Below are 25,488 nucleotides of genomic sequence, written 5' to 3'. Positions count from 1 at the left end.
GAGGGGAACGACTCAATGGGCAAACGTTGAAACCAAAGTATTGATGTTTCGAAGCAGCGACTAACGACTACAAACTCGAGAAAGTACCGCTCACTTCGGCCGGAGAGCAGAGCTGCGAAAAGAGAAGAGGGACAAGAGGGACGAGAGCGAAGGAATGTTTCCTCAAGTTCCGTACGTGTTTCTGCTTCCTTTCTGTCTCGGCAACTGGAATAGTCGTATTGCCCGTACATAGTCTAGCCGGCCGGTCAACCATAACTCGATCAAGCTCCGCGACAGAGCCGCTCATATTTTTCTGCGCCGAGTCTTTCTACTGGAGCGCTGACAATCCAGACGACCAAATTGGGTGGAAAGAGGCGAGCGCGGTGCGCAGCTTGCTAGCGGCACAACTGGCTCCACCGAGCGTCGACGAGACGCGCGGCAAGCAAGCGAGCGTTGCCCACCGCCACCGGCGCTCTCTGGAGATTTGCAGAAAGCAGCCCAATCTGGGTGGCTCGTACTCGTGTACTCGTGATGTACGCTGTCGCGATTGCGGCGGAAGGCGGAAGTAGGCACCGCCACGTGGCCTCCTTTGAAAGCGATATTGCGTCTGAGCAGACGCGCGAACGGCTGACGCGTAGTCCCGCGAAACGGGCCATTGGACCATTGCGACAACCGCGACGCCAGCAGAATCGCGCCAGCGCTTCGCAACGAAAGAACTCGACCGATGAGATTGATGGGATACCGCGGCGACCGCCGGACCGCGGCTTCCGAGAAGCTCGCTATCTTTCGTTCGAGCGACCACCGCTGTGCGCAGCCTGCCAATCTCGGTTAGGCGTTGCTAGCCATTACATGGACACGCGCGATTGCCACTGAAACCATACGTACGCGATGCGTCAAGCTCGTCGACGTACGTTGCCACTTTCCGCGGTGGCACATGCCTCGTTACAACAAGTGCAAATCAATTGGCTCGCGACGCCTGATTTTATCGCGAGAAGGGAATTCGATGATTCGTTTATTGGAACGAGTATTGAAAGTGTAAGCGGCTCGCCGGGCTGCACGACTAGCAGCGCTTCAGCGACGAGATCCAAAGCGTCAAAAGACGCGGGCATCGCGCTAGTAATGGTACAGCCGTAGAGTAACGGCAGAAGCAGAGCTGCGCCGTTGAAAGTTATTTGAGAGTAGCGGCGCATGGCCCGGCCTCCTGGCGCGTCGATAACCCGCAGTCTGCGCACGCTATCCGCGAACTCGGGGCAGCGAGAGAGCGCGAGCGAACGGGAGTGCATTTCAAACTCGGTAACATAATCTGACGCGAGCTGCGCAGGGCGTCCTCGGTGCGTGGCGATAAATATTATCTCGGGCGGAACGACTCTCTTTACATATTGTTCCACATGCCTGCCAAAGCTCTCGCCCTCCAGCAGCATTTTGGCCGTCGTTAGAGCAGCCACGCGCTGACGTTTCGCGTTCAGCCATTCCAATTTCATCTGAGCCGGATCGATGCTATTTGAGCAGCCGTCAATTTCATCGGGGGCTATCTTTTTCGTGTTTACGCTTAGTGCACTGGTAATATAGTGGTGCAAAGAAAACAATTACAAAGAGCATCTGCAGACCATTGTCAACGTACAAGACAAAGATGAGAGCAATTTGTTACCAGCTTGAAAAAAAGAGTACACACGGTTCAAAATACCAGACAGTTAATAAAAGATGGAAAAGCAAACTGTTCGTACTTTGTCTCGTTCCCTCTTTGTCGATGTGGCACGCACAAAGAAAGGTACATTTGCAGAGCTGAGGCCGCGTGGTTTTCATTCTACTACAATGTCTCGTCTATAAATCATATTTCTTATTGTTTACGTCCCGTCATTGTCCGCGGAGCCGAGATTAAAACGATATATATAGACTTAAAAAGCGAATTGATTGAAGAATGTAGCTCGTCCCTTTTTGCTCAGTCATTAAGCAAGACGTCCGAGGTGCAGACTTGTGAAAAATTACAAGCGGATATTCTCTTCGATAAATGGCCTGGCAACTAATGGATTTTGAAAATCAAGCTACTAAGCCAAGGTGAACGCGTGCGACCGAGACACTACGGATGCTCCACGAATACAGAAAATTTCGCGTGATTCTGTAATTCACGCGTGCGTGTACGGCTCCTCGCTCGTCTAGCAAATTCGTGTTCTGCGAAAATTTGCGCTTGGAAATTAGCGCCAAATTCGAGTGTAGTGCAATTATGCATTGCCACTCAGGCGTAGCCAGCCAGTCCTTCGTCCAAGTATGACGAACTCGCTCGTTCTCTCCACGCTGGAACCAATGAAAGCCGTCCGCTTTATACAACTTAAGCTCACCTACTAATTTACGCAGTTGTTGAACCTGCGGACAATCACTCCATTGGTTTGCATGTGAATATCCTGAATTCGTTCCAACTGTTTCGAGGGAGTAGAAAAATCCTTGGTTAAACTGATTTGCTAGGTATAATGTACGACCACACACAATTTCATTTCACGCGGAATGGTTAGGCAAATATCGAATTTCATCGGTGATATTTGCTTGAAAACCAACTGTTCAATTTTTCGTCAAAAAGTAACTGCGGTTATTGACATTCCCGTTAAAACCATTGCCGTACATCACAGATTTGATGGGCTACCAATACAGCGGGTTGTTATATTTGTTTTCACTGTACATACAACGTTGCATGGATTCTCGGTAAAAGCATTCAATATCAGATTTTTCATCAATCAAAGAAATGCAATACAGCCGAACTGATTTCAAAATCAACGCGAATATCATCCGAACAAAGCTAAGTCCATCGATGGCGTGGCTGTAATAATATCACTCCAGTGCCAAGTTCAACAGCAACGGAAAAAAGTAATCAGCCGATAAAGCGTCCACGCGCTCGTCACCTCATTCGCCGCTCCCATCGCGCATGATTTTTATGAGTCTACGCTCTCGGCGTATTTTACCTCGCGGCATTATATTTTTACAACGGCGCGCGCATACAAATACACAGAGGTTGGGTAGCGACGCGATGGGGGGAATTGGAAGTAATGCAAATTGCGCTCGCGGGCACAAATGCAATGCGGCCGCGATGAGAGAAATATTAGCGCGCAAACAGCCGCCACGCCAAGACACGCGGGTAATACATCAAAAGCTCGCCGGGCAAAATAGACCTCGTTTCGCCTCTGCAGCCCCCACACAGTTGCATACGCGCACGCACATCATAATTTCGTTAACGTAACCGAGGCGAGTTTTTCTTTGAGCTTTTCTCTCTTTTTGTTTGCGCTTGCCTTCCCGTCTTTCTTTTTTAGGCGCTGCCTTCCCTCTCGTTCGTGGAATTTTTTAATTTCGCAGAGCAACATTTTTGTTAACTACGTTTGCCAGAGATTTAAAACAGCAAGCGACTGTTTTGCTTCGAATATGTATATGTTGTTGGAGAAGCAGACTGTACCTTTGTGAGCAATTGTGAAAAATATTCGCTGCGCAAATGTGCAGCGGCGACTTTCCAAGGCTCGCACCGAGGCTCTGTGCGCTTTGTTCGCAGACATGACATTGGAATATCAAATCACATCTCGACTCTGCGAAATAGCCTTTCTTAAGCTCGGCAGCTGGCGTCAAACTTGAGACGAAAAGAGCACGCGATGCGAGAACAATGCCGAGGATCGATCAGCCGTGTGGATCAAGTCTCTACTAAGAGAAAAAGAACTAGGAAGGACAAGCGCAGAGAACGAAAGTGCGCACAACCAGGGGAATATCTTTGGGATGATCCGGCAGTCCGGTGGAAGGCGGTTGATGCGCCATTATTCAAGCCAGGAGCCTTTAATCTTTGTCGGTAGAAGGAAAAAGGAAGAAGAAAAATGACGCAACAATGACAGATTGCGATTGCCCAAGAAAATTAGGACGCGAATAAATCTTCTCCCATTATGGATACGGAAATTGGGTTTGAAAATCGAAGTCAATAGGAAGTTGCGGCTCTGCAAGTCCAGCGCGCTGCTGTTGAGCTCGCTGAGACACGCGAAAGTACACGTCCACGTGTATAGCTTAAGCCTGGAGACCATCCCTTACGCGGATGAAGGACAGCTTGAGTGGCTTTCGCAGCGAGTATCCACTGAGAATCTAAGACACTCTCGTCCATCGTCTTTGAGAGATATAGCTGCGGCCAACTAGAGAGGAGAGGAAAAGAGCGGACAGTGACAAATGAAAGCCCAGCTGAAACGGCGCGCAGCTTCGGCCTTGAAACGCACTGTCTTTCATTGATTGCCGGTTGAAACGTTGACGACAAATGAGACTCGGATTGTCCGATTAATAATCTTTGGAGTGGTTGGAAAATTGCCGCTTGGAATGCAAGTGCCGTGGAAGGGGAGCACAATCGCTAATAGAATTGGAAGTTTGATCGAAAGTTCGAGGAGTTATCGGCGGCTGCTCGCTTGCTGGACCAACTAAGTGCAATTGAAAAATAGGTGGCAAAGAGCCAAAGGGCCAGGCAGAAAGACCGAACGCACCAAAAAAAGAACCTCGTCGGCAAACATTCGCAAGATCCGTTTAGGATCTTTTTTCTAGGCAAGCGGCGAGCTCCCTGGGCTTTGCCTGCACATTGACCTCCGACCTAATTAACAAAGTTTTGATTAGCGTAAGCTGAAGCGCGTGTACGCAAGCACAGCAGCTCGCACGGCTTCTGTTGCGCGTTCGTTTTGTAGCTCGGTCGACAGCGAGCAGCGGTCGGCTCGTAGCCGAGGCGAAGATTGAAGCCACTGTCGACCGAACGAAGCAAAAGTTAAGTGCGGCTAATCGTCGCTCAGAGTTGACGCTTTGGCCAAATGGAAAAATGGAAGGAGCAGAGGCAATCCGGACTCGCGTTGGCACTCCCGGCTCTCGGGGATCGGACGATTGCTTGGCTGCGCAAGAAGCTTTATATAAAGTTCATTTTCCATGAGCGAGCATTTCCCTGGCGCATAATTTGCGCTCGCGTTGCTCCAAATCCCGAATATCGATCGCCCGATGGTATTTGCTTTGCCGAAGAAGGAATATACGATTTGGGCCGCAACCGAGCATAATCGCGAGCGATCTGAATTTTCAATATCAAGGCGTCGCCGAGATGGAGAGCGGGGATACAAATAGCGACGATTGCTCCGCGGGATTGCGCGACTAATCTCCGCTGCTTAATTATGACGCCGGTTTTTACGAGGTCTTTCATCAATAAGACCCGCTAATACCAAGAACGGGGGCGCGAGCGCGAGGAGAGTACGGCAAAGAGGGCAAAAAAACAATTCAAATCTCATTTCTGCAAAATGGGAACTGCAGCGGCGCGCTGCGGATAGTGCGAGCGAGGGAAAAATGAAAAAAGGGTGTTTTGCGCGCGGCTCGCAGCCACGTAATCCCAAGGATTTCCGGTGCGCGGATGCAATGCCGCTCGCCGACCATCTAATTCCTTATCGCGCGCGAACTGCTTCCTGATTACGCTCTTTCTCTGGCGGGAGCTTGGCTAAAGCATTTATTGCTCCGCGCGCGACTTGCCGCTGCAGAGCGACAGAGAGCGCAGGCTAACTCGCAGAAGCCTATTTACGAGGAGCATGCTGCGACCCCCGAATAATCCGCAAACTTTGCTGACCTTGTTAAGACTCTAAGCACTCGTCGGCACTGGACCACGCCACGCGATGTGCTATCCAACTACTTTGCTCGATGACGTTTCGCTCGATGCTCTGCATGTGGCGCTCGTTGCCGCGGCACCCCGTACGCCGCACCTGGCCCTCTTACGTAGTATCTGGCACATTCATCGCCGTTTCACTGCCGTCATAACTCGACGTCATTTGCGCGCGAGCCAACAAAAAAAGAAGCGCACGATAGCAAGCTATAAAGATCTTTGGCAATCCCATTAAACGTGATTCCTCGCGCGTAACTGATTCCTTTTCACTGTGTCGGTGCACTCGTTCGCACGGCCAGAGAGAGGCGAGGCCCTTTCTTTCGGAAGAAGCTTATCGGGCTCGCGAGCAAGCGATATTGCCCTCTTTCATTTCACCGGCACCAACTTCTCTCTCTCTCTCTCTCTCTCTCTCTCTCTCTCTCTCTCCCACTCTTCTTTCTGCCGAATTGGCCTGCAATGAGAAAAGTTTTCGCGCGCTTGCAATAAGCACCGCGACGTCGCCTATGTATTAGCCGGATTATCGGCCTGTTCTGAAGACCACGCCAGAGGTATGTAATAAACGGATTTACAAAAACGAAAGAGCAGAGAGAAAGAACGACCAGTTACCTCTGTATAGGCTGCGAGATTCTCATTTTCCTCCCGGCTGATTCTCATCCGCGACATTACCTTTATGAATTTTTTAATTTCAAATGAATTTTCCAGGCCATTCCGCTCTCTGCATTTTTATTATTTTTCTTGCAGTTCTCATCTAGCTTCGCATTGTTGGAGCTTTTTCAGAGCTCGGTCTGACTCTGCATTTCAGATCAAATGACGGATAATCTAATGCGATATTGCTTTTACGCATAATTTCATTGTCACGAAAATACTGGATAAAGCGATTCTTAACTGACGGATGTTCTTGGATAATTGTTTTACAATATCGAATGTCTGAAAGTATGGTAATGATCATTCAGTTGTACTGTCCTTCAGAAAACGCGCGACCATCTCGAACGATTGGTCGATCGACGTTCGAACTCGGATAAGCGCCCTCTAATGAAGCTGGCAGCCGCTCGGACTCATGCCACCGCTATCACCGCTCTGCTCTTGACTCCTGCCTATTCCATTGGTCTTGAAGACGACGCCACGCGACCACTTGAAAATTATCTCGAAAAGCACGGAAACATCGGGCGTGACAGTCATCACAGCGGCGCAGCTTCCTGGTTGTCTGTCAGAGGCACAGCTGTCGAGCGATGTAGCCGACGGGTTTCGACATTGCATCAGGATTCGTAATAGCGAATTAATAGCGCATTTGCTACGCCGTTCCGCCGAGATCGGATTGAAACATTCGCGTGTACTATTGCGGAAGCGAGAACATAGCACCGTATTCGTTAGGTAGTCGAGATCGAAGCGTACGGCTTGAGTGTCATTTTACAGATTGGAATCAATTATAGTGACATCGCGTGCAAACCGATTGAAGAGTTGGTTTCAATTAGGATCGAACTTGCTTGTTTCCATGACACTTGTATGCAACATTTCGATTTGAACACTGGCTATTTATCGTCAGCCGAGAATCGATCCTCTCTGACACACTACTCGACTAGATTACAAGATAAGAGTTACAAGCTTCCGCATTGAAGCAGACGCGAAGCAAATACATAAAAGAAGAAAGACTTGTTCGGCAGCGACGATAGTATTAGAGCAAGTGAAAAGGCCGCGTAACAGGCATAAAAAATGAACAAGAGAGCATTCGTCGCCGACGGTACTTGGCGCTTGCCTCCTGTGCTCTTCAATTGGCGCGTCGCACAGGGCGTGCAGAATAAACGAGCAAGCGAGGTGTGCGAGAGGAGGGTGGGGGTGGCTGCCGCTGCAACGAGTCTTTGTGCCCCGGCACTTGGGCTGACTCGGGCCGACTTGGGCTCCTGGCTCTCTCCCTCCGTGAAGGTCGCCTGCGCTTCCACGTGCACGCGTGTCCCCGCGCGTTCATCGTGCTGCTTGGCTCGCGAGCGCGCCTTGTCCCGCCACTTGGCTTTATTCTGCTCGGACGGCCTCTGACGCGGGCTGAAAGCTGCCGGGATTAAAAGTGGCTGCACTCTCCGAAACAAGCCGCGTGCAGCTCGCAAGCTCTCTGCCTTCCACAGCCACTCTGCGCGCTCCGATCCCATTCGGCGTTTACAGTTGCGAGCTCGCCAATTGAAAGCGCCAATGGGCATTTGAAATTCATAGAGCCGCCAAACTGAGTTTGCATGCGATCCCAGCGCGACGCCGCGGCGTCGAGCGAGTGAGCATTTGCCGCGAGTGCAATCGACAGAGCTCGCTGTGTGCGCCTGGCGCGCTAAATAACGAGAGTGCCGGCGCGATATCTGTACATTCGCGTCAATTGAACGCGCCAAGTTCGGCCTGTGCGCATAGATGGCTGCAGTCTCGCTGCGGCGGTGCATAATTGCCGCGGCGCGAGCTCTGCTAGCATCATTGTCGTGCACGCGCTGGAGTCTTGCCGTCGCACAATTCATGCGAGTATCGCACAGGCGCGCGCAGCGCCCGAGACAAGTTCGCGAAATGAGCGAACGGCGTGTCGCCCCTCCCCCCCCCCCCCCTTACCGAGAGACATCGACGGAGAGTAGCGCGAGCTCGGCGGCGTCGGGAATGGGATTAGCTGCAGGGCGTTGCCGCAATCAGTCCGTTTTAACGTTTGTCCCAAGTCTCGCGCTGGGAATCGAGTTATTGCTGTTGGACTCGTCCTCGTGGAGGAGCGGAGGAGTGAGCAAGCGGCGTTGCTGTGGCACGGCGAGCAGCGAGAGAAAAAATAATCAAGATTACATCGAGCGTGTAGCGCCTAATTAGATTTACTAGAGCTTCTGTTCCCAAGACTTTTCTCTCCTTTGCTACAGCCCCATACCGACTCGTTGTTTCTGCTGCACCAGGCTATTCCCGTTCTTTTGTGCTCTCATTGAGACCTGCTCCTTTTAACGCGAGCTGCAGCTTGCGGGAAATGAACTCTCTCTCTCTCTCCCTTGCCCGCGCTTCTCGAAGAAAGAAGCACGCTTGCAACCAGACTTTTCAAGAGTTATGGGTTATTGACTTAGCTTTCATTTCATTACTTGATAGAGAATTTTTTCGGGCTGCCTAAAGATTCTTCCGCTCGCGCTTTCGTCTTTTAATAAATTGTGAAGCGCGCCTTGGGCACGGCGAGCGAGGCGTTAAGCAAACCGTTGGATGCGAGAAGTAAGATAACCGAGAGAACGAGCTGTACGTAATCAGTGTGAAATTATCGGCAATGAAAAGTGAAGCGTCCACGCGTGAGGGAGCGGAATAACCGAAGGGCGCTTGGTGGAATGGCCTGCGGATTACGTTATTGCAAGCTGCGCAGCGCGAAAAAAGGAGCGAACGGTCGAGGCGGATTGCGCCGTCTTAGAAAATAACGAGGCTCGTGCGAGCGTCGGCTAATTTGAATACTTTAATAAGGGCGCGGCAGAAAAAATGGGAAAATGGCGAGGTTGCTGTGCTGCGTAGAGAGCGCGAGAGCGCAGAGTCTCGGGAGTCGCAAATTATCGCATCCTAGCCGTGGAGCCGAGTTATCAATTTGAAGCGCTCGGCGCCCTGCGAGATTTTATGCGTTGCTTGCCTCCCGACGAGGGGGGGTTGAAAGCTCCATTGTCGAGTGTATTACCGCGCGAACGGAGCGCGACTGCGCCCGCGGCAATCGACAAAGATTCGCATGCCGACTTTTTGCACGATACTTTTTCTCGTTGGCGGATCGATTTCAATATTCAATGGGGATTCAAATTTAACTTTGTAATCAGCGCCAAGTCGGCTGGTTCGCAGCGAAAGAGATAAGCCGGCCAATGAGAATGCAAAATAAGGGCCAGAGGAGGGGAAAGCCCGGGCGCGGCTCGTGGGCCAAGGGACTGCAACGTTAAAATAACTCTAGGCGCGATAACGACTCGGTCGGCCTCAATCGAGTGCGAAACCGCGAGAATCCCAAAGTTCTCTCGAGGCCGAAGCCGGAGAGCGCTAAAATAATGATAGCCAGCACTCGCAACGGTTCAAACTTTAAGTATATAACTGGAAGCCCGCCTGCACCACTAGCACCACTGCTGCCTAATCCCAACGAAAGTGGAGCGTAGAGCGAGAGCCGGAGTCTCTCCGCTACTCTGCTCATTCGATTTTCGCGGCGCGTCACACGCGCTCATTTGCATGAAAGCCGCGCGCAAAACTTCTCCAAAAGGGCAGAGAGGTCAGATACGTATTGGCCAAATCGGTTATCGAGTGGCGCCCAAATATACGACTGTCGCCGGCTTTGAATGCATAATCGCGCGCGACCGAAATTCCTATCGGACCGCCTCTCCACGCTCTCTCCTCTCGATCATTAATCGAAAGAGTCGAATGAGCGCCCGGCCAACGGCAAGGCAAAGCTAGCGCCGCACCGGTGCCTTCTTTGAGCCCCGCAAAAAGTATCGCGAAATGTACATGTACAAACAACCGCACGCCAGCGCCACTTGAAATTCTTTTTGCTCCGCTCTCTCGCTCTCTCGCTTGAACGTACACGCGCGAGCTATAAACTACTCGTGGCAGCGAGCAGCGTAGTTTTTAAAAGCTCTAGCCCAAGCGAAAGCGAGACAGAGCACCTGCTGAACAGGTCTATTAGCATAGAGATTAAGTCGTAGCTGTTTATGCAAATGTAGGCAAGAGCAAGAGTAAGAGGACAGAGAGCGTGGGCTGGTGTGCCAGTGTCAAGTCGTATCGGCTTGTAGCGACGCCTCTGCGAATACGAATCGCCTAGGTGTCGGTGACTTTGATTTGAGTTCGACTTGCAGTTAACTGCGCTAGAGCTCCCAGTCCCGAGCCCCGTGCTAGAACAAGTCCTCCCCGTCATTTACATGGAAATTCATTAAGGCTAACGACCAGATCGACTCCCCTCACTCGCTTACTTTTTTCTTTTCGCTGGGCGAATGACAAATACTGAGCGGCGGAGTGGCGGACGGGCCTGCATGAATTGTCGTCGCCGATTCAAATTCTGCATACTTCTTGGCTCATTCGTCAGATACTCGATGACAAACACGCCGCCGCGCGTTACTTTCGATTTAGAAAATCCACACTCGGTTTGGAAATTACTGCAGACTATCCCTCGATTACGCGCCTCGCTAATGCTCACATTATTCGAATCCGACTTGTCCTCAAATGGAAAGATTCAAAGGCAGGCATCGCGATTGCCGACTGCCAAATCCAGAATCACCGGAGACGCTACTCGATAAGTGGTCTGAGGACACGGGGTTAGCAGATGAGAAGCGGGATGATTATAGAAATCGCTTACAATCAATTAGCGTCGGCTGCGCTTCTGCGGCGTCGACAACGACGTGGGAAGCGCTCGCTCGCGCGCTACCTCGCCATTAGCATTAACATTAAAGCGGAGAGGCGTCGACGGCGGCGTGCGCCGCGTTAACGTTGCCAACCATTTCCAATCTCTCTCTCTCTCTCTCTCTCTCTCTCTCTCTCTCTCTCTCTCTCTGGCGCTAGCTGCCACCCGACAAATCTCCGTTTAATATTCTATCGTCGCCTCAACGTCGAAGCTATGCCGCTTTTACGTTCGCACTTGGCTGCTGTGCCGCTGCTATCGTTGCTTTATCGCTGCTCATCCGGTCGGCCTCATTAATGCACCTGCGCTTCCACCCTTTGCCCACCCTTTTTTATGTGCACTGATTGTTGTTACTCAGGCCCGGCCATCACGCTAGCGATAAAAGTTATATAGTTTTGGCGATGCGACGCCTTTCGTCCGAGGAATTTTCCAGGGTACCCGTTGTTCGGAACAGTGTCATGAGCGTTCGAGCGTAGGTACAACGCGGTTGGCGAGCGGCCGTTTCGGCAAATAACGACCAAGCTCACTGTGCACTGTGGTAAGCTCGCGTGAAAATTAGATTTGGCGCAGCGACTCTTTTTCAGCAAACGCAGAGATTTTGCCGACGCTCTAATTATCTGTAATTAATGTGCACAAGCGCCCGGCTGAAAAAAAACTCCTGCGGGAGAACTGGTCGAGGGGCCGAACAATTTCACTGCATCTAATTATGTTCAATGACGATATAATTACCCTGCAACAAACGAGCATATGCATATTGATTTCACGCCGAGCTCGCACAGCGTGCGGAAGAAAGAAGGGCGCCGCTATAGTCGCGAGAGGGAGAATCAGGCCTCGGTAACGTTACATACATTCGTTGTTCCATTCTCGGTTATCTCTCGCGCCTTTTGTTTAGCTACGCGTGGAAAAGATGCCTCTCGTATGCTTACGATTGTTGTTTGCTCTATGCAACTGGGAGAGTGGAATTGAAAAAAGCTTTCTCCGCGTGAATGCCCACCTTCCCTCTCCCTCTGGCTTCTCTTGCATTCGCTCTGCTAGTCTCCTCGCCACCCCTCTCTCTTTTTTAACTCAGCCGCTCTTTTGCTGCATAAAAATGGCGAAAGGGGGGTAGAGAAGAATGATAAAAGTGTAACGCTGTCGCATATAATTTTCATTTTTTCGATTCTTGAAAATATAGCAAAAATAGTGCAGTCGCGAGGTTTGTCAGGTCTCGCTAAGCATTCTACGGTTTTGTCTTTTTTTCGAAACATTCTGAATAGGATTTCGCACAACGGCGCATTTCCAAGGTCCAAGCGACTTTATTATTACAACAGCTGGAAGATCTCGCTCCGTTTCTTTTTTGGAACGGTTCAACAATGGCCACAAACTGCGAAACGCTCGAGTTCCCTTCAATAGCTTGTGCTTACGTTATTTTTCGAAGCCCTTCGACAAGACACGTAAATTGTTTTGAAAATACATTGTGCAAACGCTGAAGCCAGTGACTGAATTTATCGGATAACCGTGTAATCAAATGATCCAACTAATCTCGCTCAAGTTATCCAGCATCACCCGGTAAAGATTCAAAGAACAGGAAAAACGTAGCGTATACATGAAATGCCGCTGTACGTTTTATTTTGCGATATTCTATCCAGTAGAGTTTTCGCTAATTGGTCTGAAAATTGCTATTTCCAGAAATTACAATCCAGTCGCGTAATAGAACTCGTCGGCTTTTTCACCTCTCGGTCCTTTTTGTCCACGATCGACACAAAGGCCTGTCTTGTTTGTTGATTCGTTTCCTTTGCTTCTTTTTCCGTCGACCCAATTGTCTTCTTTTTTTCTCTAGCTTTTTTAAAACCCACTCGATGCAAGATCGTTATTTTAAGAGAACGGAATAAGGGCGAGAGTTTTTTCAGATGATTCTTTTTCGAAATATAAGCCGTTGGCGTTGGTTCTCGTTTGCCAATTTGTGAATAATTGAGATGGATTACTGTTTGGCTAAATACTCGCGATCGATTGGAAAACCTTTCACTAGCGGGCATAATTAATAGAGTTTTTTTATCTTGGCCATTTCGACGTTGCTTCTACCATTATTTTTATCTGCTTTATTTACTTTGATCGATTTTCCAGTCCGCACTCCAATTTTTTTGTATTGTACCCCTAATGAAACGTTTAATTATGTTCGCGCTGGGTCGATTTATTGTTTACAGTGCCAACTATCATAATTGATTATGGACGTGTCTGTTATAAAAAGTGGATTGCTCTAGAAACAAAGCCTTCGGCCAATTCATCAGGCTGTGCTCAAGATAAATTCTATTTCAATCAAGTTCGCATTTGTCATTGGAATCTATGAACTATATACAGATAAATTATGAAATTTAAATTGAAACACGATGGAATTTGATTGTCGTGAATTATCAGTGAGCATTCTTACTGGCATATTTATGACTGATTAGAACAGTAAGATGGAAAAGCAAACTGCAGCAGAATCAAAGTAAACGAATGAACGATTAATCCTCTTCCTCGACTAATGGATATTGTCCTGCAGGAGCAAGCTTCAAAAACTGAGGCACTTTTTGTACGTTCAACCCGAAAATGGTCGATAAATTTGGCAGAACAGCATAGTCACCAGAAATGTATAATAGTGATTTATTTGCAATGCAAGCTAATTAATTTACTATCGCTTGGCGCCGAATGCAACCATGGCCACAGATGCGGGTTATCAAGTATCATTCCCTGCACGGGTAAAGCGCGCTTGTTCTCTTTTTCTTTCCCGTGCGAGAGAGAGAGAGAGAGAGAGAGAGAGCGCGTCCGCTGGTTCGTTCGGACGACGCTCGCGCGCACCAACTCGATTGACTTTGCCACGCACGCGCACAGATTCGAATAAACGAATAAATAAACAAACACCGAGATAGAGCCTGTCAGATCGCTTGTTCGGCTATTTATTTTTGTTGAAGCAAGGGGCTTGCGCGATGCTATTTTTTCGCTCGCAAGCATTGCTCGTGAAAAACCAAGATTTACAATCGGCCGGAGTTCGTTACGGCTTTTCTCGTGGCAAGTCGAAAAATTGTAATTAAAATCAGATGGAGCGAGAGTAATGAGTTGAGGGAATGCAACATTAGTTTTGGTTAACTGCAGAATCTCGGCGAATTTACGGTAGCGGATAAGACGGCTGCCGTAGCAGCAGTAGCGGTGGGTGCAGTTGTAAGTTTGCCGCGCTCCTTAATCCTTGGCGCCGTATAAGCTACCATTTCTCTGGCTCGACGATGAGCTGGCTCTCGATTCACTTTGTCTAACGCGGATATATCCTCGAGCTTTGTCTTTGCGGCTCTCTCTATCCTAATAAAGAGGCAGCTATAGGCCTTTGGCCAAACTCTGTCTCCCTCCTGTTCTACGGCTGCCACTACGTGCTTTATATAAATTTCACCCTCTCTCTCCGTCTTTAAGACAATCATTCGCGCTGTGTACTCGCCGCCTGCGTTTCTCGCCGATCCTGCGCGGCTTATTGCCGGAGTTTATCCGCTACCTCGCCAATAGGGAATCGCACGTTAGGTTTGCTCTGCTAACGACTCCGTATCTGCTACTTTATGGATTAAATTCATGACAGGCTGGATGACTATGCAAATCAACACTAACGCGGACTAGGTGCGGTTGTAACACTTGTGTTTCGATTATTTACACTAGTAAAATTCATCGACCACAACTACAATCAAACTAACAGAAGTGTGCAATTGCTATTGCATCCAGCGGAGTGAAAGGTACCACGTTGACACGTTGACACGCGCTTTAACTTGATTGCACAAGCGATCTCGTTTGACGTTTCAACGATCATCAAAGTGATTACGCATTAGGGATGAAAATCGTTGATGAGGGTATTTTTAATGATTAATTTGGACGAGTGAACGAGTATGAATCTTGCTGGTTAATTAGCTACGTAGAAGATGCAGTGAGAAAAATTGCAGTTTGAATAGGCTATACGGGTTCCAGTGAACGGAGAGAACTTTTTCAATTACAAATTTTATCCAAGAGAAGAGCTTCGAAAAATGCGCCTTACAAAGAGAAAATAAGCGATGACTTTGAATTGAAAAATTTTAAGTAAACGATGTGAAAAGAAGGTATAAATGAATAGGAGTTTAAAAGCCTGGATTTTATTCCATTTCATATAAAAAGATAATTTTTCAACAGCAGATTTTCTTAAAAAAGAAACTGATGTAAATACCTATTCAAACCTTCAGTTATTTCATTCAATTGGTTCGCTTACAAAGGGTTTTAGCGGTTAAAATATTTGCAGAAGAAATAAAACATTATCTTTAGGCGGTTCAATGGTGAATTCGCGCCAAAAGAAGCACTAACCAAAAAGCCAACGTTTTTGTGTCGCCAACTTATTTAAAGTTGATCTAACTGCGTTAACGGACCAATATTGAATTTTCAAGGTTGAGCAAGAGAAAAGGTAGCCCTTCCTTAACTGAGACTCAAATCAGCGTAGCCCCGAGAAAAACGAGATTCTAAATGTGAAGCTACAAGACACTGGGGAGATCAATGTCGACAGCCCAGATTCCAGGACGACTCTTGCATAACTTTGCTCCGTCCGAACGCGACAATTGCCTTCCCGAGGGACGGCGAATCAACTTCCCCTGCTAACTACGCTAACAACGTTGGCCAATGAGTAGCACTCGAAAAAGCTTCCCCATCCGGAATTTTAAATCCGTCTTTCATTTCAATGCTCTACTATCCTCAACGGTCTCTTATCGAACTTAGACTTATCAACATTTTTCAACTCAGCTCTGTTTCTTTTACTCTCCATTTTTTCGAAGCAAATTCATGCAAATGTCAACAGTTGACAAGAAAGAACGTCACTAAACCAGACATAAATTTTGAAAAAAGCACAAAAAGCTTTTAGTAGAGCGCATTGTTTTATCTTTGCAGCAAAAAATTGCAAGAAAAACAAGTCCGCAGAGAGAATACAAGGGTATTCGCGATAAGCTGTTTGCGAAGTGGTTCCGATACGCAGCGTGCGTTTTCTATTCTATCTAATTATTTAATTAGCCACAATAAAAAAAAGGAAGAGAGAAGGTTAAGCAAGGAAGCAATTGTTCGATTTACAAAATCCAAGTGCACGCAAACAAGAATATTTAATGCGGCACGTGGAGCAAACACAGAGTAAACTCGATCGAAATTCGCAGAGGTAAGCACATATCTGCCATTTTTGAGTTGGTGTGGATGTATCAGCTAGGAAATCGAGGTATTTACCATTGGGACATTGGATGCTTTGGTCGCACATAAGGCATACCACGCATGCACATACGGGAGATGCAGCGCATATTTGCGAATGGATATTGCAACAGCAGGAGTAAGAGATGTCCTCGTGTCGTAAATGAAATGACGTATTCGGTACGTGCAACATGGAAACCGGTAGCTGTTAGCAGCTTCCTCGGAATACACAAGCCAAGAGCGCGTATTTGCCTTTAGTGCTCTCCCTCCCTTTCTCTTTCTGCAAGCGAGGCAAAGCCAGAGAAGGTCCGATGGAGGCCGATCGAGGGATAAAAAAGGAGAGAGTCGGGACAGCCTGCGCCAAATAGATACGCCTCGTTGATTGATTTGTTAATCCGACTGTTAGCGATTGAAACCTATATACGGATATTCGATATGCTTTCCACGTAAAAAATGCTTGGCTTTCGATAGCACTCAATTTAGCGATGGATTGGCTTCCGTATAATTAATGCAATATATATATTGTTCTCGGTAAATTCAAGTATTCGAACGGCGTCGCACCGTCGATTTTTAAACTTAGATTCAGTTTACTGCAAGCTTAGTTCGATGTATTTACCAACCGAAGCTTTTTCCAGCAATTCTCCATCTTTTTTTAACCAAATCTGCTACCTTTTTATAAAGTTTCATTGCACATAATGAAATGTTCCAACTTTTAAATGCTTTTCTGAACAAAAGCGCGGAATCGCGAAACTTTCAAAATCTTTGGTTTTCTCTAGTTTATCGTGCTCTATTTAACATTTCCAAGCACTTTGTGTTTTACTTCCAAATCTGGATCTCCTCACTTTTCAAACAGTTCTTCAGAAGCTGCATACTTTTATAACGCTGTTATTAAAATAAAAATTTTACTTCAAAAATAATGCGACTCTTACGAGATTACCACAAGCCAAACTCTTGACGGAAATTCAATAAATGAACGCAAGCCAAGGTAGAACAAAATATTCATATCCAAGCCCAATATATAAATTAAAAATGTCCTATATAATCGAGAAAGGAAAAAATTGATCGCCCAGAGAAGGCAGAGATCAGAATTGCATATAAAAGTAGAGCGTGAATGTAAAGGAAGATGAATTTTAATGAGCTTCTTGCGGATAACTCATGTTTTTTGTATATTGAAAGTGCTTGTCGATAAAATGGATACTCATCTATATCTTTTGTTAATTTATTCAACTAGAAAGGAAAAAAGGGGCAATCAGCTATATTTCAGACAAGACGTGAAAATAGAGAATCAAATCGAATGCATTGGCTTGGTAATAGTCGCGAGCTTGCGCAATAAAAGACGAATTGATCAAGGCAAAGAGAGCGTTCGGTATAAGCGATCAAGCGTGAGAGTAGACGGGAGGCTATGCCACAGTTACAAGCTGAAAACGTTCGCGCAAGCCGCTCACGCATCGACAATCGAGGACATAACTTGGGAGGAAGTACTTGGAAGCGTGCTTGCCTGAAATGTAAACGACGTAACGAGCGGTCGCAAGTTGGGCTTGCGATCAAAGGAACGCGCTAGAGAGAGAGAGCATGCGCGTCGTGGCACATGTGCGAGAGAACGAATTTGGAAACTCGGTAATGCAGTTTTCATCGAGAAAGTTGAGACTGCAACGATGGCGCCGAAAGCTATGCTTCTCCCTCCCCCTCTTTCTCGAGTACCAAGGAAGGAAGGGAGGAAGGAAGGAAGGAAGGAAGGAAGGAAGGAAGGAAGAACAAACGGCGAGCACTGTGCACTCGACTGTACGCTAATACGCTCGGTGCTCTCTCTGACACTGTCTCTCCTTCTGGTCGGCACTTTGCCACCGACCAGACAGAGAAAGAGAGGATCAAGATGCTTGCGATTGTGCAAGAGCGCTCGAGCGTAGCCTCAACCCGCGAGCTTCTCTCACGTGCGCCCGATTTTTACGAGATTATTGCCTTTTGTCGTTTTACAGTCTCCACGAAATGACGAAGATATGGCAAGTGGTGTCTGCGCAGTGAAGGCACAGAAGAACAACAAATATGAAAGTTTGTTTAAACATGCGAGCTTGCGAGTGAGCAAGACAGCTAGACAGTGGGAAAGTCTTTTCACCGACCATATCTCTTTTGAGGGGTGGGCCGTGCTGTCTGAAACAGTTATGATGTACTTACCGGTAATGGTTGCGCAGTGGCATCTCAATCTTGCAAGCGTTTAAAGTTGCAGCGGCACAGTAGAATAAAGCTAATGTCGCTGGTGCAGCTGGCATTTGCTACGGCTGCAAAATTTGGTCGCAGCGAATGAATGAATCGTGTACCGAGGAAACAGCTGTTTTCCGGAGCTGTCCCGCAATAATTAATTCTTAGGCGAGTGCTCGCGATTCGCACGGACGAATGCCAGATAATTGCGAGCGAGCGCGAGTATTACTACGAGCTAAATTTATGTAGACACAATGCAAGCCCGCTGCGACCTCCCTTGCTCTCATTCCGCATAAACGCGTGCGCGTGTCCACTTTCCGTGCTATGTACGCCGCGCGCGCGCGCTCTCTCTCTCTCTCTCCCTCTGCCTCGCTGCAACAGTACGCGAGCTTGCAATATCTCTTTTCCGCCTTTTCGCTGTATATAAAACAGCTTACAAGGGCCGCTACATACGCGAGCACTGGTTGACTCGGTGAGAGAGGCAGCGAAGCCTCGGCAAATAGCGGACAGTAAACACACATGTACGTAGCTACAGCCAACTCGTGAAGGCTGCTGCAGAGAGAAAGGACGGAAGGGGAGAGGGGGCAGCAGCCAGAGAGAGGAACCGCATTAACCCCCCAGCTCGTGCCTTTTACGCTCGTGCGCGCAACACGCTAAACTTTGACTCCTCGTGAGCTTCGCCGCTGCAAATCCGCGAATTCTATCCGCGCTCTTGAGCGCTACACAGCTCTGTTTACATTCTACACATGCTGGCACCCAGGCTGCCTAATTTTTGCCTTTCTCTTCTTGCTCATGTTCGCTCGCGGCTACCAATTTTTCATTTAGTCTTCACCGGCTTTATATCCGATGGATGTGCCAATTTCGCACTTTATATTTTATTCCGGCATATCTCAAGAGCTGTTAGGTTGTATATTCCCCACGGGAGCACCAGCAATAATATTGTAACAAATTTCGTTCTAATGGAAATTTACTTTGCACTTACTACACGCACTTATGGATTGATGATGCCTTCTGCCGTGCCGCCGCTGAATGACGAGGATAAAGCATGAATTTTATAGCAACACACTTTTCACAGAGTACCTACAATCGATAGTTCTATGTCATTGCTTAAATAGAAGATGGCCAAGCGTTGCTTCAGTTTCTGTAGATAAACCATTTAAAAACTCGTCAAAGCAATTATTTTAAGCATTCTTGTGCTCGTGAAGACTCCATGCATATAGTGTTTACGCTCACTTTACCAAATCAATTGTTCCATTGAAAAGAGTGAGAAACTTTACTCGGCGTTGCCAATAGAAAAACCCAAATGGAAATAATCGTTTCCATATGATATACATAATATATTGTTTGTCATCGTCATTCTTTTTCATGCAGCATTGAGATGTTAAAGGTTTTCGACTGTTTAACTTGTCAAATGAAAATCAATGATTTTGAAGCTTCAATAGTAAGATACTAGTCACAGCCATATACTTCACAGTAATGCGAAGTTAAATAATTTGATGAATTATTAGTGATCCACTATTATACACATAAAAGTAAAGAGGTATGTACGAGGGATAGTACAACACACAGAAATATATCTCCGCACATCTAACATAAATCGTCTATTAAGCTGTACAGTCATGTGTATTTATATTGATATTTATATGCTCTCGTTAATACGCACAGACACGCATCCTTGTATGTAAGTTGTTCTAATAAGTGAAACGAAGACATAAAGGGATGTCATCATTTCATGCCAATATCCTTATAACCACTAATTGGAAGGAAAATCCATCGATATGTACGTATCAAAGTCATTATCAATATCTATGGATAAAGCATGGATAAATCTCCGCAGTGCAATTGAGCGATGCATAAATAATATGCTTACTAAGATAGATAATAAAAAATTAAAACTTAAAAGACACGTATAAAGTAGCTTTAGTAGATGTAGGGACTTCTAATACTATCAGCATTTTGCGTATCAGCGAGTGTGCAGTTGTTGACAATCAATTGTCAAGAAATGGGAGTAAGAAATCATATAGTGATAAAGAGGTAAGTTAAGCTTATCTAATCGGTAAAGAAAAAATTAGGGTCACAGGTTTTTTCACTATTCATATCAGAATTTGACCAGTCTTTGAAAAACTTTTTCGGGTATATACGGGGACACACAATATATAAAAGCATATATTTACGTTCATCATATACACATAATATTTAGGGTGCCGTATTAGTAAAAACTGTTGTTTATGCATGTAGAAATTGATTTGTCATAAACTTTATGCACAGTAACGTCAGTATCGTAAGATTTTAGTGGAAAAGATTTGGTGATGAGATTGTGGATTTTTCATATAGATATGTATATACATACATACATACATACATACATACATACATACATACATACATACATACATACATACATACATACATACATACATATATGATGAAGTGGTCGATAGTGAAATGAGTCATGTTGAAATGCCAAAATTGAAAAATAAATAAACAAGTGAATGAATAATTAAGAAAACAAGAAAAACAGAAAAGAAAATAAAAGTAAGAAAGTATAACGAAAAGAAAACTTGATTGATCAAATAAGAATTGTAATAATTGCACAAGTGATAACAATATATAGCAGTTGGTAAGATAATCAATTAATTATAATGGTATTAGTACAGTAGAATTAGCACAAGTATATCGTTATAGGCATATATTTGTTGGGCTTGTAGTATATAGACGAGCGGTATTAGGCATTTTATTAAAATTTGTGAGGTTTACTTGTTAGGTTTGAAAGAAAAATAAGACACGCAATGAGGTTAGTTTTTTTGTTTATATAGAAAATGTACATAGGACGCATGTATGCATATATGCCCAATGCACATATATGTACGCATACGCGTTTGTAAAAGAACAACTAGCAGATAGTAGTAATCTGTATTAGATATATGTAACAAATATTAATGTAGCAAGAATGAGAAAAAAAGCGTAAGGAGAGAATATATACGGATGAAGAGAAAAAAGGCTACAGACTAAACCTAATTTTTGCAAACCAAACAAACGAACCAACCTCCTCGGAAAGGCCTAGACGAAAATGTTCGCGGGACCCCTGTAACAAAAACATATATAAATCATAAGAAATCATAGGACAAAATAAAGTAATGAAATAAACTATTGCTCGAAGGGCTTTAAGTCTCGTTTTTTTATTATTGCGTTTTACATTCTTTTTCTCAGAATCACTTTTTATTTTCTTTTCTTTTCAGAAAAAATAGAAAATTTTATTAAAAGAAAAATAAGCTTCTGAAACAACAAATTTTATTATTATTTCTGAATACTTAATTATTAATTAAGCAAAGTAATTGGATTATCCAAGTGATAATTCAATTTTTACTGTTTAAAATAAGTTTTGATGAAAACAATATGAATGTGTCGATAACATCAATACGTATTGGTTAATGAAATAAAAAATATCCATTTAGAATATAGATGAAAAATATGGAATAATGTATAATAATACAAATATTGTAAACTCGTTAGATTCAGCTAAATGGATAAGAAGTAGTTTAATAGTTCGTGTACCTGAAAAGCAAACATATCAGATAATATTGTCTATGTTGATTAAAATTAGGTAAATATGTATATTATTGTTATTATACTTTTCCAGGAAGTTGTTGCTTAATGGCAGTCGTCAGTGCCACCAACGAACTTTTCTTACGAGCTCATTGATTCGCATAATAACCGTAAAAATGGAACTTTCAAAGTGAACATAAATAAGCTTTAATTAAATATAAGCAATAATTGATAATTATTCAAGTTGACAAGTAAGTAAACCGAGTCTAGAACGAGCAGTGGTTAATCTCACCAAGTAAACTTGTGCCGCCAATGCGCAAGCATCATAAAACTCGCGATAATATCGACAAGCTAATAGCCTGTCCGACTGCTTCCGGTTTATCGCTGGAATATCGATGTACTGCAAACATATGCTCGATTGTTCCAGCGTTGAAATATAACTTGCTTATTACTCGTAATATCAGATTGTCAGCTCGAGCAAATACATCGATTGTCCGCGAAGAAGTTCGATTGTCGAGGCTGGGTACGTATCTGCACTAGCGATATCTACTTCGGATATGTCATCATTCGGATACACATATTTAGTGGCAGTAGCTGCCGATAAATTCAGCTAGGCTGCTGTGTTTTAGTCCCGGCTCTTTAGCTTAAGCCTTCGACGCTGTTCAGCTTTGCCTAGCTCTCTCTTTCTCTCTCTTTCTCTCCCTTACTCGCTCGCGAAACACATAAATTCAGACTTGCCTCTCACTCGGCCTCCCACGAGTATTTTCCGCGGCTGCGGCACGAGAGAAGATCGGGAAATTGGGGCGAGCTTTCTCTCGGAAAAAGAGTGCGGCGGAATCGATAAATTTCGAAAGAGATGGGGGTGGGGGCGGGGAGAAAGAGAGCACTAGAAACGGTTCGATCTCGTGCTGTTTGTCTCGCTCCTCCTTTTGTTGATTATACTCTTTGGCGAACTCTTGGCCTGCGCTCGAGACCTCGTTTAGCTTCGAATATTTCAGCACTGGCGATAGAATTGTCATTCGCGCATATATATGTAGATAGGTTTCGCGAAGCAGCTTAATTACGAGCGCCGCGGGAGACGGCAGCAGGGGCAGAAATGGTGCATCCACTATTGACAAGGCGTTGTAATAATAATTGAGATAGACTCTATAAACGTTGGCCGGTCGCATTCTCGGCAGCTGGTTTCGAGGCTAACGACGTTATAAAAGCATCATCACGTTTGCCTACGTAGTTCACGCGATGCGCGTACAGGCTGTCGATGTGGCTTTCGCCAACGCAGATGATCGGATCGTTGTTGCCACGAGCTCGATTATTCCAATGAAAGAGCCAAGTGGGTATAAGAGTCGAAACCCGTACTCGGAATTCACGCGAGAAAGCTGCAAGTGAAACTGGAATTGCATTAAAGCCGGCGCGGGCGCGGCCGACTCCGGAAGCACGCGTCTCGATCTGACGGGGCGCCACTGCTGACGCATTGCGGAACAAGGAGAGGAGCCACGAGGACGCAGAGGCACAGGCCAAAATGAAAGGCTGAACGCTCGCCTGTCCGCATCCGGGTTTCACCTGCGCACGCTGCTCCGCTCGACACGAGCAGCGCCTTTTCATCTCGTCCGTTGCTCCGGGCTTTCCGCGGGACACGCGATAGTTCGCGCGCGTCGGCTTGACGAAAATCGAGCGCTTTCCGGAGAGCACAGTCGGGAGCAGGTGTCGCGCATATACGTGCGACGGCAAGCGTCTTATTGCCGGAGCTTGCGAAGTCGTGGAGCCGATTTCAGCAGCAGCGCACAGCCACGAGCGTATTTACTCACTGTTTGCCGGGGCCAGCTGCAGCAGCAGTAAGCGCTCGTGCTGCAACTTTCCTCTTTGTGTTTGCCCCCTCTCCCCATTTGGTGGCCCTTGCCCCCCCCCCCCCCAAGTCATGATTAAGAGCTAGGTTTCACGCCGGATTGTCAATTAAGGCTACAGCGTTGGAACGAGCTGGGAGGCAGTGGGCAGGCAGCACGGTGCATTAAGGTTCCCGTGCTGCTAATGAACTCGCAAGGAGCTTGGCTCAGCGTTAAAATTCATGAAAATCCAGCAACGAGCTGCGCCCCGCTACTTGCTGGCTCGCTATCTCCCACTCGCGCTGAGAAATTAAATGATTCGGATTATGAAGCGGGCATAGTCCGTAAAGCAGCATCGATCTCGCTCAGCCCGGCGTCGATCTCCCCCTTCGCGACTACTTGAAATATTCAAAGGTCGCCGGTGCACTTTGCCCACTACAGCGGCGAGCTGCAATCCCCGAGAGCCTAATCGGGATAATACCGCGAGCTTTCTTCTCGGCGTGCATGTGTGCTGCTGCTGCCGCCGCCGCTATAAAACGGCCCCTAATCTCGCCATTCCGTTTTTTCCACCGCGGAACGGTAAATAGATAAACGGGTCGAGGGGCCCTTGCGTCGCTGACTCTCGGCGCGATGAACATCACTCGAACAGTTTTTACGCGGCTATCCGACTGGTAGCGCTGTAATTAAATGGCTGGCGATAGAATTTGCCTCGCTCCGCCTTCTTCTTCGTCGAGAACGGAGAAAGACAGCACGATTGCGCTCTCAACGACGACCACGACCAGTCAATTTTTCGATTTAGCCTGGGCTTGCGACGCGATTGATTTGCCTCGAGAGCTGGAAGAAATTAAATTTAATTTAAGCAAGCGCAGCGCCGCGCTCGAGAATGGAAATCGAGTTGGCACGTCTTTATTACGGTCTCGGACATCTATAAATGCAAAACCAATAACGGCGATGCTAAATCAATCGCTATATGGCGAATTGTCGAGAGTGACTTTGGAGGATGATTTACGACTGGCGGGCGCACAGAGGGCGTTGGCGTTGGCGGCGAATCGACAGAAAGCCCATAAAGATTCATCGCAGCTCGTTACGTAAAGTCGATCGTCATCTCGCGGGCTTTTCTCAATTAACTCTGTCGCCAGATATAATAAAGGCGCCGTTTCGTATATATCGGTAATGCAAGGCTAAACCGCAAAAACCGCAGCAGCCGCCACGATGGTTCAATTAAAAGAAGAGAGCGAGAACGCGCGCTCGCGATGAGCCTTACAGGCATTGTGGGCGGAGATGAGAGGGGCCAGGCTGGAATTTAATTATAAATCATTTCACGGATGTGGATACAAAGACTCGCCGTGCACCCGGCCGCCTGCGCATTAAGCGAGCTACGCTATAAAGATGTCACTGTTCCGAGAAATCACATCTTCACACGCGTGTAGCTCTTATGCCCGACTGCTTATATTCCAAGGAATCACGGCGCTCCAAATACATGACAAGTCAATATTTTCTTTCTTCACCAGTTCTCGCGAAAGTTCAGCTCAATTGCCAGTTAATGGCTTGGATTCCGAAGGTAATAAAATCAACAGACACTCGGCTGTACGCCCTACAGAAAAATAGCGTGTGGCCCATTTGTCAAAGCACATATATCCGCATGACGATCCAGTTATTTCCATCGAGACAGAAAAAGCCACTCGACGCTGACCTCCGCAGCTCCTCGACCTCCTTGCCGGTTCTCTGAATGTTCTGCCTCCGCCTCGGCTCTTCGCGCGCGTGCACAGGCTCGCGTGGCACAATGAGCTGCCCGCGCCGTCGAG

General features: G+C 46.5%; 1 protein-coding gene across 4 annotated transcripts in view; it reads right to left on the bottom strand.

The window, feature by feature from the left end:
• Window positions 1-21,387, bottom strand: part of LOC131669120 (nephrin-like) — a 132,115-nt gene extending 110,728 nt beyond the window's left edge. For all 4 annotated transcript variants that reach the window (XM_058943764.1, XM_058943761.1, XM_058943762.1 and 1 more), the window contains exon 1: window positions 21,364-21,387. The gene's annotated coding sequence lies outside the window, so the exon portion shown is untranslated. The remainder of the gene's footprint in view (window positions 1-21,363) is intronic.
• Between the last annotated feature and the right edge of the window lie 4,101 nt (window positions 21,388-25,488).

The sequence above is a fragment of the Phymastichus coffea genome, unplaced genomic scaffold, assembly GCF_024137745.1.
Source record: "Phymastichus coffea isolate CEN01 unplaced genomic scaffold, Cenicafe_Pcof_1.1 PCOF00087, whole genome shotgun sequence".
In the NCBI taxonomy this organism is placed as follows: domain Eukaryota; kingdom Metazoa; phylum Arthropoda; class Insecta; order Hymenoptera; family Eulophidae; genus Phymastichus; species Phymastichus coffea.
Note: the sequence above shows the minus strand (reverse complement) of the source record. Positions and strands in the feature narration are given on the sequence as shown.